Source organism: Elephantulus edwardii, unplaced genomic scaffold (assembly GCF_000299155.1).
Source record: "Elephantulus edwardii isolate Elephantulus edwardi_28Jun2011 unplaced genomic scaffold, EleEdw1.0 scaffold00003, whole genome shotgun sequence".
NCBI lineage: Eukaryota > Metazoa > Chordata > Mammalia > Macroscelidea > Macroscelididae > Elephantulus > Elephantulus edwardii.
Window position 1 is genome coordinate 28,460,208 of NW_006399753.1, and position 16,662 is coordinate 28,476,869.

A 16,662-nucleotide genomic window follows, 5' to 3' on the forward strand; every position below is an offset into this window, starting at 1 on the left:
AGAGAGGGACATCATGCTTGGGAGGGTGGAGGGACGGCGCAGGAGAGGAAGGCCCTCTATGAGGTGGATTGATTCAGTGACTGGGATAATTGGGTTGGGAGTGTCAGAGACAGTGCAATTGGCACAGGACAGAGCGGAGTTTAGGGCTGTTGTACATAGGGTCGCTATGAGTCGCAGGCGACTCCACGGCACATAACAACAACAACAAAAAGTTTTATGGAGCTAAAAATCTTTTTAGTGATTTGAAATAAGAAATAATCTGTGTTTATTGGCTATGCAAAAGCATTTGACTGTGTGGATCACAACAAATTGTGGTTAACCTTGAAGAGAATGAGAATCCCAGGACATTAGTTTGTGCTTTTGTGAAACATATACTTGGACCAGGAAGTAGTCCTCAGAAAAGAGTAGGGAAACACTGCATGGTTCAGAATCTGGAAGGGAGTACCCTGACAAGGCATCTTGTCTCCATACTTTTTCAATCTACATGCAGAACAGAGCATTCGTGAGGCTGGGCTTTATGAGGAGGAATGTGGCATCAGGGTCAGAGGAAGACTCTTCAACAACTTGCATTATGCAGATGACACAACCTTATTTGCTGCAACTGAGGAGGACCTGCAGTACTTGTTGCAGAAGGTCAAGGACTGTAGTCTTCAATGCGGATTGAATCTCAACATCAAGAAGACAAAGACTCTCACCACTGGGCCAATTGGCTGCACCATGATAGATAGAGATTGAGGCTGTTAACAGTTAACACCTTGCTCAGCTCCACAATCAATATTCTTGGTACCAGCAGTCAGGGAATCAAAAGGCAAATTGCATTAGATAAATCTGCTGTCAGGACCTTTCCAGAGTACTGAGAAGTAAAGATATTAGTCTAGAGACAAAGGTGTGCATGATTCAGGCCATGGTCTTTGAAATTACTTGCTCTTCATTAGAGAACTGGACAGTGACTAAGGATGACAGAAGAATTGATACCTTTGAGTTGTGGTGCTGGAGAAGTCTTGAACATATCATGGACACCCAAGAAAACAAATACGTATGTCTTGGAGAGGGTGAAACCAAGTTTCTCTTTAGAGGCTTGGATTTTGGAGCTTTGTATCACATACTTCGGACTTGTTCAGGAGGGATTGATCCTTGGAGAAAGACATCATGCTTCGAAGGTTGGAGGGACAGCACAGGAGAGATCCAGGATGAAATGGATTGATACAGTAACTAGGGCAATGGGATGTCAGAGTCAGTGAAACTGGCTCAGGACAGGACGGTCTTCAAAGCTGCTGTACATAGGGTTGCTATGAATCACAGGCCATTTGATGGCACATAACAATATTAACTCAATGTAACTGCTATGTGGTTTATACCACTTAATTTGTTGGTTGAAGAAATTGAGTCTTACAGAGATTAAATAATTTTCCAAGGTCACATGATAATAGAGTCTGAATTTGACCCTGCATCTTTTGTACTCTGTTTTTTTGTTTTTTAATCATGATCCCCTTGTGAACTGTTGGCCAATTCTAATTATGTAATAGTCAAACCCTAATTGTGATCTCATAAAAGCTAGGAACAATTAGTTCAGAAAGTGTATGTACTTTTTTTACTTAAAACAGCATCTCTTATGTATCAAAGGAGGCCATGGATTAAAAAATAAAAGAATCTAATACTTTTTTATGTGTAAGTCTAAATACCATGTGTGTCATCACTCAGTTTTTCTTTTCTAAGAGAAAAGCATTTAAACACAATGTCTGTGATACTTTTAAAGATGATCACATTTCGGAACAGAAAAAATAAGCTAGAGCTTCAGGTGTAAGTAACCCTGTATATCACTACTACCTTAAAGATCACAACGTCTGCTATCCATCCTTGGAAAGGTGGATGGCAAAGCTGTTCCTGGAGCTTAGTTCAGTTCCAGGAATCATGACACAACTACCACAAATGATGGTTCATGCTTTATTCATCTCAGCAAAATATCAACATTTCATGCTTTGTACCAATGTAATTAATGTTTGGGCAGCGATGTACTTGTTGCCGCAAAGTCCACTGTCTCCATGACCTACCTACTTGTCTCACTTTTTCCTTTCTAATCTGACAGCTGTGTGTATAGTTCAAGGGAGCCTGGGAAAAGTACTGTGCAGAGTTTGGCCTTTGCCATACAGGAAGAATATTGGTATAGAGGTTGAATGCCTATCAGCTACACCCACTGTGTAACTTTAAAATAAAAAAAGTAAAGACCTCTTGCATTACTTTGCATAGTGGCTACATTTCCTGACCTCCCTGCACTCTCATTACAATGTTGTCTTTTGCCTTTGTCATGTAGAATGTAGAAGAATTTTTGTATTTTCCTGTTCAGTATTCTGAGTGGGTAGATGTACAGGTGAAAAGTTTTTTTTTAACCATACTATTAAAGACTTTCTCAGTGAAGAAATGTGTAAGATATTAAATACGCACCCACCCTTTTTTAAAAGCCTTTGGAATTGCAAATGAAGAAAGTAATGATCTAGCTCTTAACCTGAATTTCCAGAACCAAGCAGTTAATAAATAACATTTTAGGAGTGTTGTAGGGTCTGTTGTATATCTAGAAAAGCATTCTGCAGAGTAGTTTTTCAGAGATAATCTATGATAAACAAATGTGTTGAACAATATATGTTGTTATGTACCATTGAGTCAGAAAGAACTCACTTATAGTTGATGCTCCTACAGGTTTTCAGAGGCAGTAAATTGCACAGGAGGAGATTATCAGTCTTTCTCCTGTGGAGCAGCTGGTGGATTCGAATTGTGTTTCTTGGTGTTGCCAAGTAATTAAAGACTTTTCTAAGACTTTTACTCCTTACCAGTAAGCACCCAGAGTTCCTCATACAGTATGTACTGTTAAAGATGCAAGGGCTACCTGGGAAGCTTCATATCTGACCTCTACCAGCTTCACAGGGGAAAACTATCCCTGCCGACAGAATTAATAACACAGAACCAATTCTTATAAAGTCAGATGTGTCCCCCACACTCCCATGCCTTTTTTAACTCAACACCAATCTTACTGCTTTGGAGGGTCTAAAATGCAGTGTGATAGGTCACAGACTGCACATCACCATATTAGGGGAACCACAAGGTTATAATTCAGATTAATCACTGAATACAGACAAGACAGCTCCCAAAAGGTTCATACAGGCACCTCAGCCTTGAGCCACATGGAGTTCTCAAGTTCTCAGTCCTGCCAGTATTGGCTTCCCTCCCCCAGTTGTCCAACAAAGTTCTCAGTCCTGTCAATACTCCCATATTGACTTCCTCCTACAAAGTCCCATTTCACATCAATTCTCCAGTTCAGCCATTGTTGCTGTTGCTGTCCCAAAGGATGTCCTACCTTTCACAGGTTGGAGGAGGTCACCTTCCTTTTCTGGTGGGGAAGGTTTTCTCCTGGTAAGTTCCCCGTACAATATGTACATGCAGGTTTCTATTTTTATGTATACGTTTCCTTAAGGCAAAGTAATTTAGATGTGTGTTTCACCAGAGATTTCTGATGGGAGCTATCCTTTGGAAAGCTTGCTCTAAGGTGCTGTTTCAAGTTATACAGAGTTGTGCTAAGGAAGGAAGTTATTTCTAAGTTGGAAATGTGTCTCTTGGCATTGTTTTTAGGTCAAATGCCTGAAATTGTCAAGGTGTAGGTGGTTTCCAGAAAGAAGCACAAAATCCTCCCAAGCACTTTCCCCTCATTGATTGATAATGTATAAACCATATTTTCTTCTCTGAATTTCTTTCTATAGTCTGCCTATTTTCTTTATTTCCTTGAAAGTTTTATGGTGAGTAGGTGTAAGCTGCCATTTTAGAAACTGACAATAAAGATTGAATGAGAATGTCGTTCATATTTAATTATAAATTATAAATTATTATTAAAATATTAATTATAAATTATGCTTTATATTTAATATTTTTTTTTCTTTCCTCCTCCTGTTTTCTCTCAAAGCATTTGAGTATTGGGGAGAAAGGTTGGGGAATCCCAACTTTGGTCAAAGAGAAAAACAGCTGACAGTTTTAGATGCATTCATTTAATGTAGTCTGTGTGTGAAATATTCATCAATATAAGTGCAGACAATAAGTTTTAAATTAGATTTACCCACTTGGATCAATTTTTATTTATTCTTAAATGTTTTATAAAGACATGATAGAGTGATTGCAGATATCATTTCTGCAATCACAATCTAGATTTTGGGTGGAGAAATAGGTTTGCTGTTTGTTACAGATTCTCAACCCGTGTCTGTGGGGTTTGATTCTAATTCATAGTGACCAGATGGAACAAAGAAGAACCTTTGTAAAATGTTTAAAAAAATGTTTTCAAAATACTTTCTAAGTTTGTAAATCTTTGAGAAGAGGCTACCTTACCTTTTTTGTAAAGTAGGTTCAAAGTAACCTTTGTGTTAGCAGTCCAACACATAATGTCATGACTGGAGCTTCAGTAAGACATTCAGGTAGTAATTAAATGAATCTTACTTTCTCACTCAATTTTGAAAACCTGATTAGGAATAATACAAATGCTAAAATGTGGATTTTTTTAAAAAAAATACAGACTTTATTAACTAATGAATTGGCTAACTGTATCCTTTGAACCCCTACTCCAGTTAGGACAAATAACAATTACCTTCCTCTACCTCCCCATGTTTTTCTTGCTTTTTGCAAGAAAATAGAGTGTTATCATAAGTTTCTTTAATAATATTGACTTTTCTACGTATTGGCACTTTCTTGTGATCTATGTTTGCTTCTGGTTATACTATCATGTAAAAGAAGAAATAATTATACCCAAATCCTGTTCACCTCAGATATTGATGCCATCTGGACAAACACTCTTGATCGTCCTATTAGCTACCATCTACTTTTTTCCCCTCTGCTTTTTGAAACTTGATGATATCATAATCTCTATTAAGATACAGTATTTGATCCATGTAATACTCCACCTTATTATTTTTCTTTCTACTACCATTGATTCAGTGACTGCGTTAATTTGGGAGTGTCAGAGACAGTGCGATTGGCACAGGACAGAGCAGAGTTTAGGGCTGTTGTACACAGGGTCACTATGAGTCGCAAGCGACTCGACGGCACATAACAACAACAACAACAACCATCATATTCAGGAAACAATCCTATTTATTACCAACTGGACTTAACTGGACTTCTTATCCTCCTACCATTCCTAATCTATTCAACTAGGTTTTATGGCTGTTGAACCTTATTTATGTTGTCTATTATAAGGCATCACATGCATATATTTTTTATGTTCATTTTTATAAATCGTAGAAGTAATAATTTAAACTTCTATTAGCAACTGACTCAGTTTCAAGCTTTGCTGGATCCCTAACTCAAATTTTGCCTAGCATGTTACCAACTGGTAGAACGGTTGTTATTGTTCTTATGTCCCATTGAGCCGCCTGTGACTTTCAGCCACACGCTGAACAACAACTCTGTCTTGAGCGAGTTTCACTGTCTCTGTCCTAGTGCCACACTTATTGTGTCAATCTGTATCATCTAGGGTCTTCCTCTCCTCTGCTGAGACTCCACTCTTTGAAACATGATGTCCTTCTCCAAGGAGTGGTCCCTCCTAGCAATATGCCCAGAGTATGTCAGACAGAATTTCACAATCCTTGGCTCCAAGGAGTAAACTAGTTTCCCTCTCTCCAGGACAGGCTTGTTTGTTCTCTTGGCAGTCCATGGTATGTTCAATACTTTTCTCCAGCACCACAACTCAAAGTCATCAATTCTTCTTCCATTATCTTTGGTCTTTGTCCAAATCTCTGATGCATAGTAAGTAACTGAGAAGACCATGACTTGTATCAGGTGCACTTTAGTCTCTAGACTGACATTGTTGACCCTTAGTACTCTGGAGAGGTCTCTGGCAGACTTTCCCAAAGCAAGTCATCTTCTGATCCTGACTGCTGGTGCTAAGACTGTTAATTGTGAACCCGAGTAAGATGAAATTGTTAAAAAGTTCAGTCTCTTCTCCATCTATCATGATGCTGCCAGTTAGTATCTTTGTTTTCATGATGTTAGGATATAATCCCTATTGAGGACTACAGTCCTTGACCTTCTGCAGCAAATGCTTCAAGTTCTGCTGAGATTTGATGAACAAGTTGTGTCATCCTCATATCATAGGTTGATGAGTTTTCCTCCAATCCTGATGCCACATTCTTCTTTAAAAAGTCCTGCCTCCATTCGCCTCACCCCACGAATGATCTGTTCTGCATTTAGATTGAAAAAGTATAGAAAAAGGACAAATATCTGACACACTCCTTTCTTGATTTTGAACTACGTAGTGTTTCTTTGATGTTTGTATGACTGCTTCCAAGTCTAAGTTTAGCTTTTGCATGAGCACAATCAAGTGTTCTGGGAATCTTCATTCTTCTCAATATTAGCCACAGCAACTTGTTGTGATCTACATAGTCAGTTAGATCAAATTCTAGAATCTCCCATTTCTTAACAGAGTTATCACAATATAGAGGGTCAATTAAAGAGAGGAAGACCCTCAACAAGATGGATTGACTGCAACAACAGGCTCAAATATGGCAGAGATTATGACAGTGGTGCACTGGAGGGCAAAGCTCTGACTTGTTCATAGGATCACTACGAGATATAATCAACTAACAGCAGCAACGTTTCTGTACTTCATGGGGACAGCTGGAACGAGAAAGTGGGCCTATATAACCATGGGACTGACTTTTTCCATATATATCATGTATTTTTCATAACTTCTACAGAAGTTATTGTGACCACATTTTTCTCAAAAAAAAAATTTGCTAAAAAAATGTCAGTTTGGCCGACGCGCGCGCGCACACGCACGCGCGCGCGGAGCGCGGGCGGGGACGGGGACGGTGACGACACCGGGGGTGCGCGCAAGGAAAAAAAAAAAAAGTCAGTTTGAACTTGAGTCTCCTGGTGCATGATAAATGATCGGAGCAAAAATTCCAGGTGTTACATCTCTATGTCATTCTATGAAAAGAATGTCTCCCTCCTTGATTGTCAAACCAGATACTTTTTGGTATCTAAAAAACAAACAAACAAACAAACAAAAAACAAAAACAAAAAACAAACCCCACCAGATACCTGATTTTCACTGTGAATCAAGTGTAAACCAAACTTCAGAGCAATTCCTGTAACCAGAATGATGCTTTAGATTGGCATATTAATACTAACTTTTAAAGCTTGAACTTGTGTTACTGCCAGTCATGTAGTAAGCTCTACTCGTTATTTTAGGCCATGTCCACATGTGGCTGGTGATGAGAATCAATACCATCTAGTTACCGAGATTGCTACCCTATGCAAACTGTAGCAAGTACATGATAGAGAAGGGAATATAAAATTTTTATCATAATTATTACCAGTATTTTTCAATCTGAAGTTTTTCATTTAACTCTATTAGAGTATTAAGTTTGGTCACAGAAATTTAAGAAAACAAGGCATACCAAAAGAGTATGAAATCATAGTGGAATTTTTTTCTTTTTCGGCAGGGTTCATTTTCTTCAGAAACCCATGTGGGGATGGAAAAGTTTTATAGGGACGGAGTTGAGATTATGAGCCATGTAAATGGGATGATTGATAATGTAATTGAAGTTGTAGGTGAAAAGGTAGTTTAGTTGATTCACTAGACGTCTATTAGTAATTCACTTACTGCTATCAAGTCTAAACCAACTTATAACTGGCCTTCTAGTGGGATTTCTGGGACAGTGAGTTGCCCAGGAGGAAATTACTCCTATTTCTCCCACAGAGAAGGTGGTAGATTTGAATTGCTTATCTTTGGGTGAGCAGTGAAACTCTCTATCCATTTGGCCAACAGAGTTCCCTTAGAAATCTACAGTAGATAACACAAATTCAAAAAAGGAATTTGACGATTCACACTCAAAGAATGAGAGATTCAAAATTGAAAAGAAAGAAGTCATCATCAGAGGACAGGTGTTAAATTTGATGTATCTGACATCTAGGCATTTTAGCAACGAGAAAATCCTTATGGTAGTCATAGAATTCATGTGTGAAGAGTCAATACAATGGTTAGATATTGAATGGACTGCCACTCTGGACATTGATGCAAACAGAATAGGGAAAGCAATAAATGATGCATTTACTTAGCGTCAGATGTAAAAGTCCTCAGTATTTGTGGAACACAGTATGGAGTTACATAATCGAGATGGATTGAGTGGCAGTATTCCTGGGTGATGAGGTTTTGTGAAGGAGTAAAAATGGTTGTTGATGAACTACAGGAATTCTTGAATGTGGAGTCACTGAAAAGGCTCAGGAAAATGCTGATATCACTTCCTGGTCCTTATCTGCAAAAAGGCAAGACTCCACTTGAGACACTTATGATGTTTATGATGAAAATGGCATAATTGAAGGAAAAGGAAGGATTACAGACAGGCAAGGAAGTAATGGGGACACTTATATGGTATGGTAAGAATGACAGAAAAAAGTTTCTTAGGAATTGCATAGGAACTCCAGAAATTCAACAGAAATGGTTGAGAAGGGGAGTTGGTAGGAATTTGGAGAGAAAGACTCTCAGGAGGTAAGATTTAAGCTACTCTAGGCAATAATTAAGGAGCTGTGGTTGCATAGTGGTTCAATAGTTGTTAACCTGAAGGTCAACTGGCTCCATGGGAAAGAAAATGTAGCGTTCTGCTTCTTTAAAGATTTACAGCACTGGAAACCCTGTGGGCAGCTCTATTTTGTACCTTTTAGGGACACTATGGGTCAGAAGGAGCTGCCTGGCAGTGGGCTTGGGCACTACCTATGGGTCATGGGAAGCACAAGTAGTCATTTTGTCTAGGATTTCTGTAGTATAATTCTAGACATGTTTTGTCTTTTTAGTATTATTTGTGCTTTTTATCTAAGATATTTTTCCAGTTTTTATCTCAAATTGGGATTCTTGATATTTTACATTCATACCTACCTCTGACCATGTGTCTGTTTTTCAGAAATAGCTCTTTGTGTATTTTAGCATATAAAATTGATATTCATAAGACCCTGTCAGCCCTCACTTCCTTCAGGATGTTTGTTATCAGCCCTCTCTCCATATATGGCCTGCTGTATTTGGCATGGCATTTAGGATGCTTTTAGCCATCTGAAGGGCTGTGGTGGCACTGTAGGTAAGGCATTCGGATCCACTAGCTGATCTGGAGAAAAATGAGGCATTTGGCTCCTGTAAAAATATCCATTCTTAGAAACTGTGTGGAGCATTACTACTCTGTGCTGCTGAGTTTCTGTAAGTTGAAACTCACACCATGGCAGTACATTTGATTTTACTTCGAGTAGCTGTGCTTTTTGTGTGTGTGGTGATGGCAGGGCTGCACCGTACTGTTTTCTATACTATCTAGCATGTTTTTTTGCCCTTAATGGATCTAAAAATATTTGTGGAATAGGATCAATCAAACAAGTAATATTAAAGTCCTCCAATTTATGGAGTTTTGATTCATGCATTAAAATATTTTTGATTCCTTTCCCTTTGCAGCCAAATCAACTTTGTTAATGAGAAGTATTTTTATATTTAAAATACCTGTGAATGCAATTTATACTGGTCATCTCAAATTGGAGGGTTTTAAAAAAGCGTCATTTCCCTAGTATAATAGGATGATTGATTGCTAATTGAAAAATTAGTGATTCGAATACTCCAGTCACTCTAGGAAAAGATGGGTCAGTCTTCTGAAACAATTTACTGCCTTGGAAGCCCAATGGAGAATCATTATGAATTGAGTCAGTTTGACAGCAGTGGGTTTAGTTTTGAGCTTGCTTCATTTCAAGGACCCCTGGGGGCGTCATATATGATGTATCACTATGCTAACTGGAACTTAGGCAGTTCAAATCCATTTCCATTCACAAAGATTTGCTCCTTTGGAAGCCTGATGGAGGGTAACTATGAATTAGAATCAACAATATACAGTGAATTGGGTTTTTTCCTTTTTCTGGTGTGTGCCAAGACAGAACTGACTCATAGCTGACTCTGCAGCAGGTTTTCAGAAGCAGCAAATCATAAGAAAGAAGATTGCACATCCTTTTCCACAGAGCAGCTGGTGGGTTTGAACCACGTGCTCTTGGTATTGCTGTTTACTAGTTTCTTGAATAGTTTTCTATTTTCACCTTCCTGTATACATTTGTTTACATATTTGTGATATAAATTCCCCATTTGTGGGAGTGGAGAGAGGGACTTCCTCTTTGTGTGTTTTTCAGAGAAGATCAGTGATTCCTTGAATCCTCTTCCTATTTTCTTGGAACATCAGCTTCCGATGACTTTTATTTACTTCACTGGACTTAAAATTCCATTGAAAACCCCAAACAAGCAAAAGGAATAGTGAAATGATGACTGTAATAACTGTACTAGGTTTATTTTTTGCTACCATAGCAACTGCGAATAGCTCGGCTATCTTTCCTTTCCAGAACTAATAGCTCCTTTGCAAATGTTTGTTGCAATGTCATGTATTAACCCCAACTGGAAGCTGTGGTTGGTGTTTCTGGATCATGATGAAAGGCTTTGCCTGCTATTTTTCCTTTTCTTAAAAAAACAGACTGAAACAGACAAGAAAAATAACTCTTTTCTTTTCCTTTGTACTATTCAGGGAGCTTTGGTGGCTTAGTGGTAAGGAATTGTTCTGCTAACTCAAAGGTACACAGTTCAAATCCATCAGATGCTCCTTGGGCAAAAGATAGGCAGTCTCCTCCTATGTGATTTCCTGTCTCTGAAAACCCCCTGGAAGTGGTCTCCTCTGCAGGGAATTCTGCTACCAACCCGAGGGCAGCACCTCTCTGACAATTTGCATTTGCTGGCAGCTCCAAGAAAAAAGGAGGGGTTTTATCTATTTGGTCCCCTCCCCCCATTTTCCTTATTTATTGATTTATTGTACAACTTTCATATGAATTTGAGGTGCCTGAAAAGACTTTGGTCTAGAAAGGTTTATCTTAGACCTTGAAGTGACATCCTTTCTCCTTTAGCCTTTGACATGTTGCAAGGAGGGACTAGTCCTTGGAGAGGGACATCATGTTTGGAAGGGGGAGGGACAGTGCAAGAGAGGAAGACTCTTGATGAGATGGATTGATTCACTGATTTGGGTATTTGGGGTAGGTGTGTCAGAGACAGTAAGATTGGCACAGGAAGGAACAGGGTTTAGGGCTATTGTCCATAGAGTCGTTATGAGTCACATAACAACAACAACAAGAAGAAAAGGAAATGAAATCAGATGAAGATTACTTCGAATCTGGAAAGGAAAGTAACAGTGTTTCTGCTATAAAGGTTCCACAATGTAAAAAGGGAAACGGACTAATGTGTCTGTGAGTATAATAGTGTCCACATCCTCTTATTTACTGTGGTATTGCCTCTAACTCATGACAATCCTATTGGTGACAGAACTAGACAATTTTTAGTGCCCTTTACACTATGGATATTTTGGGTCCTTGTTTTGATCCTGTGTCAGTTCGTCTCATTTACAGTTTCCCTCATGTGCCACCTATTGCATCTAAGGTAAGCAAGTTGAAATCTCAGACAATACTCTGTTTCCCATAGTGTTTTCACTGATGACTTTCCAGAAGTCTTTTTTCTTCCTACTTGGTTCTGGACTGGTTCTCTGTTGCAGTCTGTCGACAGTGACAGTGAGTTGAGGATTGAAGGAGATATCTAAAACATCGCAGTGGCCCCTGCCTCCCCACCTCCCCCAATTTTACTTGGTCTCCAGTCAGGACACCTCTTCATCACGACCACCTAATGCCTAAAATAGAGACTACGGTGTACAATATTAAAATGTCTGAAACTATTGCTGCTAAATCTCAGTGTATTTAGAAGGTCTGGGAGGAAGTCTTTTCTGGAGCTCAGTTTTTTATCTGACCTGCTCAGCCAGGACACGACACCACTGATGTACAAGACAGCCTTTGTTTAAGGACCTCAGCTCTGAAAGACCTCAGGTATTTTGGTGCTTATCATTGGATTATTGCTATGAGGGTAGAAAAATGTGCAATCTTCTTAATCACTTACTGACAGCTTAATCTTCCCTTTATGTAACATATGAAAAAAATGTTCCCAAACTATGGAAATTACTAAATTGTTAACACATTGAAACATGGGCCATTTTATGTATGTGAGTCTGATACAGAACTAAACTCCTTAACCCAAAACTCGCTGCTTTCGAGTTGATTCCTATTCACAGTGACCCATTTCTGCTAGCGGCCTACAGGTTAAACAATATGTTGGTTCTTATTTCTTTCCTTAGGGTTGTTGTTGGCAGTTGTTCTGTCAGACTGAGTCAGAACCAACTCCTAGCTGACTCTCCAGCATGTTTTCAGAGGCAGTAAATCACACCTGAGAAGACTGCCGGTTGTTCTTCCACAGAGCAGCTGGTAGATTGGAACAATGTCCATTTGGGTTGAGAGTGTGGCTCTTTACCACAAAGCTACCAGCAGAGGTTATAATTTTTAGGAGACATTCACAACAGTTTTCTTAATACCTTAATCGTCTGTTAATAGTTTAATTTTGTTAGATGCCATCTAACATAAATATATTAATAAATGTGGGGGTTTTCATTCTGATTGCCATTGCTGTAAACCCAAATACATGTTGTTTGAATCCACTAGTGGCTCTTGGGAGAAAGATGGGCAGTTTCTCTTTAGAGGTTTTACTGACTCTGAAAACCCACTTGAGAGTTCAGCTACGAGTTGGTTTCAATTCAACAGCACAAAACAACAACACATGCTACTATGTCATATAAGTCTTTGACCAGAATATCTAGCTTAAAAAACAAATGTGGTAAGATACACAAAACAAAAAACATACTATTGTAGCCATTGTGGCCTTTTGGGTAAAGAGTTATGCTGCCAGCCAAAAAACAGGAGATTCAAATCTACTAGTATCAAATTTTCTGAGGGAGAAAAATGGGTAAAATCTCTCCTGTTATTTTTAGCCTCTGAAAACCTGCTGAAGGGTCAAGCTGTAAGCTGTTTTTAACTTGATGGCAATGAGTCTAAGATTTTTTAAGTCATTGTAATATGCATAATTCAGTGACATTTATATATGAACAATGCATTAACAAATCACCACTTTCTAGTGTCAGGATATTTTTATACCCAAAGGGAATCTCATACTTGTTAAAACAGTCATCCCTTCTTTCCAGTCTTTAGCCCTGGCAACCACTAATCTACTTTCTGGCTGGTTTTATTGTGAACAGTTTTATGTGAATCCTTGCAAAAAAATGGAAATAAACTAGTTAAATCTTTTATGACTCAGTTTATATAGAGATATGTACAGATTTCTGTGTTGAACTTATTAGATAAAATCAGATAAGCGTTTATTTTCCCTTTTTAAAATATCTAGTGGGTGGTTTTTTGTGGTATGTTTCTTTTATCTTTTTTTAAAATAAATTAACTCATTGCTATAGAGTTAGTTCTAATTCAAAGCTGAGTTTCTGAGCTACATGGTTTGAGTCCCCCAGTTGCTCTGTGGGAGAAGGATGGACAGTCTCCTCTGTGTAATTAAGTGCCTCTGAAAACCTACTGACTCAATGGTACACAACAACAACAGTGAAGTTCAACCTTTTCGTTAGCAGCACAACTCACTACCAGAGGATCTAAATTATCATAGATGACTAGCTTAAGAATGAGTGGATCTGCTATAGGAAAGTTAAAAAAATATATAAAAACAGTAATAATTTTATGAACAGAGTAAATAAAGCACACAAAACTAAAAACAAGCAATAAGAGAACAAAGATCAGGACTTTTATTAAGCTTTCCTAAGAAGCTCAGGTGGTCAAGTGGCAAGAAGCTGCACTGCAAACCCGAAAGCACCTGGTGAGGCCACCAGCTGCCCTGCAGGAGAATGATGGGCAGTCCCCTCCTGTGTGAGGAACTGCCTCTAAAAACCCACCGGAGGGTCAGCTATGGGTCAGTTCCGACTCTTTGGTACACAACAGCAACAAATACTGAGAATTAATGAGCCTCATGGTTATTCATACTTTTTTTGCAGTCTGTGTAAATCTAAAGTTGTAAAACATACAAGTAAAGGACATTTCAAAGTAACAAGAGAGTTCACAGTATTATTTTGACAAAAAATGTTCAGAATTGCCAGAGAATTAAAGGATCATCTTCTGATTCTAAAGAGACTTCTGATTTCTAAAGAGTAATAGAAAAAAAAAATCCAAACCAAACCACCATTTAAAAATACTTCTCAAAGATTTTTCCCAATTTTCACAGCTGGTGGCCTCAAGCCCTGTGGCTTTGGGGTTACAGCCCAGCTTCTTGCCACTAGGCTACCAGGGCTCCCGTTGAATGCAGTGAGAGTTAATAATTAATAAGAAAGCATGCTTATAACAGCTTAAAAAAGTAGTAATGAAATTTGAATACCTTAATACACTTTAAGAATATTTGAAAGTACATGTATTTTTCCCTCTTTGCATATAGTTCCCTTTTGCTTTTTCTTTGTTTCCTTAACCTCTCTTGAGCTCAGGAAACTTCTAGATAAGCAGTTTTCACTAATTAGCCCTTAGAAGCAAAATCAGGGTTAGGAATTTGATTTGGAACACATTTAGAATGAAAAATGACTTTTAAAGACAGACTGCTTTGGTTCAAATCCTGAAAAACTTGTTGATAAACCTTCTTTAACCCTAAGTAGTTTTCATTCTGGAGTCTTGATCGTAATCTGATTGTCTGTTGATTGGTGGTTGTGTGAAGGAGCAAGAGTGCCCAAATGATGCTTTACAAAGTGCTTGGTCTGCAGTGAGTGCAAAGAGAGAGCTAGCGGCTACTTTGGACCAACATGTTGTCATTGTACTCATATCTAAAAAGACAAATGTTGCTCCAGCACTTCTGTGCTTTGTTGTAACAATTTCATTTTGGCTACCTTTGACAAAACTGTTCCAACCTCTCCACATAAGTGTTTCATCCATTCGTCTTTGGTCATGGACTATTAGTATGCTATTTTTGTCTTATACATGTGGGACACTTAAAAATAAAAGCCTTGTGATGAAAAGGAAAACAAATAAAAATCTAGTAACATTTAGCAAGTCACTTAGAGGAGAGAAATGTTTCCTCTATGTGGTGTTCATTGTCATCTGCATGTAAGGTGCTGAAACTTTGTGCTTGGCTTGAGAGTTTTAAATTGTGGGAAAAAACCCACCCAAGAAAACCCAATTCATGATCAGAAAACAATATGAAATTCAGACTTTTGCAGAGGGAAACACATTACTCACTGCTGGTGAGATTCTAGAGGGGTGTGTTTGTATTTAAAGTTCTTCCAAGATTAAGGCAACGCCCAGGGGAAAATATGCACATTTCAGGCAAGGTATTCTTAAAGGGTGTCTGTTTTAGAGTTTGACTAAGTGGAAGAGCAAATTATTGACAGACAATTATAGTGAGCCTTGCCCATAGACCTCACAAGGAGGCACAGGGTGTCTCTTGAAAACACAGCATCTCTACTGTGCCTCTGCTTATGCAGCCTTTTGGGTTTCCACTGAGTCCATCAGCGGCACTGACAGCACTGCCCAGGGCAAACATCCTTTGGTTTCTAAATAAGGCACAAAGCCGAACTGCACCAAAGTGGAGCACTTGCTGAGTAAATAGTAGTACTGCAGCTCCTGTCCACGCTTTGTCATGATTATTATGTCTGTGTCTCGGTGGAGCTCACAGCATAGTATCCTGAAAACCAAGGAAAATAACATTTAGGTCTTGAATTGATGCTTACTTATTCGTTATTTTCTGGGAGGATGCTACAATTAAAAAAAAATGGTCTTAAAAGAAGTTGTTATATGCTATTGAGTCACCTGCACCTCATAGTGACCCTATTTACAACTATGAAGTCTGCCCTGTCCTGAGCCAGTCTCACTGACTCCAACACACCTACCTCCATTACCCCAGTTACTGTATCAGTCCTTCTCAGTCAGTCTTCCTCTCCATTGCTGTCCCTCCACCCTTCCAAGCATGATTTACTTCTCTAAGGATAGGTCCCTCCTGGCCACATGCCCAAGAAGTACTTATCCAAACAATAAAAGATCTTGAAACATTTTCATGTAACAAACTTTACATTGATCAATAGCTTTTGTGACTTTAACCTTTTCTGTATTCTCTTGTTGTTGTTGTTGTTGTTTAAAATCAATTTACTATTTTTAAGGGTGACTTGTTGTTAAGTGCCGTCGAGTCGCAGGCAACTCATAGCGACCCTATGAAGGAGAGTCCTCAACGCTTGTGTGTCTTTCACCCTCTCTCCAGGTTCATAGGGTTTTCGGAGGCAAGCTATTATGGAAGTTGATGCCACTCCTGCTTCCAAGCTTGTTTCCATTGGGGAGCTCCACCCCACACTGTCTGCATAGGGTAACCACCCATTAATGCATTTGACACATCAGTGTCACAGTGTTCAGCTTCACAGCAACCACAAATTACTGCTGTATGGCAAGTGGACACACCAGGGCTATACAACCTAGAGGAATGTCTGAACAAAAACAGTGAAAGACAGGCCCGAGGGCCGTGGATTAAAAGTCATCCACCTTTGGCTTGGTAGCATCGCTTTCTGTCCGCTGGGCCAACTGATCTCTATGTTGATGTTATTGTTGTTAAGTGCCGTCGAGTCACAGGTGACTCATAGTGACCCTATGAAGGAGAGTCAAGGGTGACTTCGCATAGAATTTATTTATATAGAATTTTATTATATAAAAATATTAACCATAAACTCCTGTTTTTGT